The sequence below is a fragment of the Salvelinus sp. IW2-2015 genome, linkage group LG15 (genome assembly GCF_002910315.2).
Source record: "Salvelinus sp. IW2-2015 linkage group LG15, ASM291031v2, whole genome shotgun sequence".
In the NCBI taxonomy this organism is placed as follows: domain Eukaryota; kingdom Metazoa; phylum Chordata; class Actinopteri; order Salmoniformes; family Salmonidae; genus Salvelinus; species Salvelinus sp. IW2-2015.
The window spans coordinates 48,894,722-48,897,934 of NC_036855.1; the positions used below are offsets into that span (position 1 = coordinate 48,894,722).

General features: G+C 42.5%; 1 pseudogene; it reads left to right on the forward strand.

The window, feature by feature from the left end:
- LOC111974397 (xylosyl- and glucuronyltransferase LARGE2s-like) overlaps positions 1-3,213 on the forward strand; it is a 31,416-nt pseudogene that overhangs the window by 12,950 nt on the left and 15,253 nt on the right.

A 3,213-nucleotide genomic window follows, 5' to 3' on the forward strand; every position in this document is an offset into this window, starting at 1 on the left:
GCAAATTGACTGCAAGAAGCCCAAACGGATATGTTTGACTAAAACATAATCATTTCAAACCTTGCTCACATTTGTATTCGATCACGTGTCTCTCTATTATGCGTGGAAATATTTGGGAACAGATGTCTTGAATAAAAATCACTTGGTGTCACMTTCGTCATAAGGAGTAGACCAAGATGCAGCGTGGTATGTTTCCGTCCTTTATTTCGGAATAGAAAACTTCAAATAACAAAAACAACAAGACGAACAAACGAAACGTGACGCTAGAATAATGCTTACAGGGAACCATACAGACAAGATCCCACAAGGCACAATGGTGAAATGGCTACCTAAATATGATACCCAATCAGAGACAACGATTAACAGCTGCCTCTGATTGGGGACCACACCAGGCCAACATAAACATATAATTCCCCTAGATAATCCACCCACAATCACACCCCGACCTGTGTTTTTACAGTCTTTTATGTCTAACAATAAAAAGATATATATAAAAATGTTGTGGTCCAACTAAAACCACCCCCGGGCAAAAAAAAGTTGGGGAACCATGATGTACAGTAGGGTAATCTTATGCCTCAAAGCATACTGTGTATGAGGCAGATGGTAATGTAAGTGCGTAGGACATCTCTAATGAACATTTGGCGGATGTGTCAATGTGAATGTTTACTATTGTGTGCCAGAGTTCTATATGATCTTCATGTTAAAATGAGTGTGTATAATACACTCTTAGAAAAAAAGGTGCTATCTAGAAACTAAAAGGGTTCTTTGGCTGTCCCCATAGGGGAACCCTTTGAATAGCCCTTTTGGGTTCTTGGTAGAACCCTTTTGAGTTCCATGTAGGACCCTTTACACAGAGGGTTCTACATGGAACCCAAAAGAGTTCAACCTGGAACCCTTTTTTCTAGGAGTGTATTTCACAGGTCTTTAATGTGAGTGGGTAATCTTGTGTGCAGGACATCTTTAATGCTTTCATTAAGCAGAACCCAGTCCTAGTGCATCAGCTGCCCTGCTTCTGGAACGTTCAGCTGTCTGACCACACACGCTCCGAACAGTGCTACACAGAGGTGTCTGACCTCAAGGTAGTGCTATGCAGTGAAATACACACACACACTATATCAAAATCCCTCAATTATTTCCTTATGAATGTACTGCATCTAGTCATCTGGCTACCGGTCACCATGGTACTGTAACATGTTCATGTCCCGTGTCAGGTGATTCATTGGAACTCTCCTAAGAAACTTCGTGTGAAGAACAAGCATGTGGAGTTCTTCAGGAACCTCTACCTTACCTTCCTTGAGTACGATGGGAACCTACTGAGACGAGAGTTGTTTGGCTGCCCCAGCCAGGCCACCTCAGAGAGCGTTCGGGTGAGTAGAACATTACCATAACTTTAACCATAATTAAGTGATGATGCCTTTGAAGCCGGTGTTTGGCATGGGTGTTACGGCAAACCGRGCCAATATATCCTCAACACCCTAGCAGAGCTGGTTAGGCTGTTATGTTATCAAGAGTGTTGGTGACTGCAACTGTGCTGCTGGCAACAATTTGCACTTTTTGACAATGTTTACTGACACCGGCCATATTCAANTTCATTAAGCAGAACCCAGTCCTAGTGCATCAGCTGCCCTGCTTCTGGAACGTTCAGCTGTCTGACCACACACGCTCCGAACAGTGCTACACAGAGGTGTCTGACCTCAAGGTAGTGCTATGCAGTGAAATACACACACACACTATATCAAAATCCCTCAATTATTTCCTTATGAATGTACTGCATCTAGTCATCTGGCTACCGGTCACCATGGTACTGTAACATGTTCATGTCCCGTGTCAGGTGATTCATTGGAACTCTCCTAAGAAACTTCGTGTGAAGAACAAGCATGTGGAGTTCTTCAGGAACCTCTACCTTACCTTCCTTGAGTACGATGGGAACCTACTGAGACGAGAGTTGTTTGGCTGCCCCAGCCAGGCCACCTCAGAGAGCGTTCGGGTGAGTAGAACATTACCATAACTTTAACCATAATTAAGTGATGATGCCTTTGAAGCCGGTGTTTGGCATGGGTGTTACGGCAAACCGRGCCAATATATCCTCAACACCCTAGCAGAGCTGGTTAGGCTGTTATGTTATCAAGAGTGTTGGTGACTGCAACTGTGCTGCTGGCAACAATTTGCACTTTTTGACAATGTTTACTGACACCGGCCATATTCAACGGGGGATGAGCGTTCATAAATRCGTCAGAGTTGCACTCTGGCACACTCAGACGAGAGTGTTCTGAAATCGGAGTAGATAGCTAGAGTGGATTTACCAGCTACGTCTATCAACAGTTGTCACAGTGACTTTCTATTGAAATCATTACTTGCATAGGGGAGTCTTTTGTTAAGACATGTAGATGGCTAGCTAAACAATGAACCATAATCCCAACTCATGACATTACTACACTGCATGAATCTTCAGGTAGCTAACCAACCAGGTGCAATGTTAGCTAGCTAACATTAGGCTTTAACTAGCAAAGCAAATGGCTCTGAGATACAAATAATAAGATCATACATGTAACTTTAGCCAGCTAACGTTAGCTGGCTAGCAAACAGTACAATTTAACTTCAAATAAACTACTTTCTGTCAAAAATAGAAACGTGTAATATCTTAAAATGTACCTAGCTAAACTATCTTACCCATATACATCATGGATGGACGCCTCTCCATATCACGGATGCCATGGTTGCCTTTAGTTTAAAGATGTAATCCGGAGACAGGTGTTTTCTCCAGCTCCTTAGCTATCAAACTCTAATTCCACTGATTTCAAAACTCCAGAAAGTGGAGAGCAACACTTGGCAGTCTCTACTAGTGATACATAAAAAAAGTATGATCCTTGGACAGTGCGCTTATTAGCCTACAAATACTGACCAGCTCAAGATTAGACAGAAGCGGGGCTATATGGCAGGACCAATACCGGGTGAACTGCATGCTCTCGAGTGTCCAATCCCACTCATTTATCTCAGCCAGTCATGGGCTAAGTGAGAGGGTTGCTGGACTTTTTCTTTGGCTGAAAGGTGTTCTTTGGCAAAGGCTCTTTTTCTGTAAGAGCTCATACATTTAAATAATTGTATTGTCTGGGTCATTTACAGAACACTCATTTGAACTTTGGTAGTCTTTCTATATAGGGCACCCAATTACTACAAATGGTATACACTAGACTCTCATAATTCCATTATTCT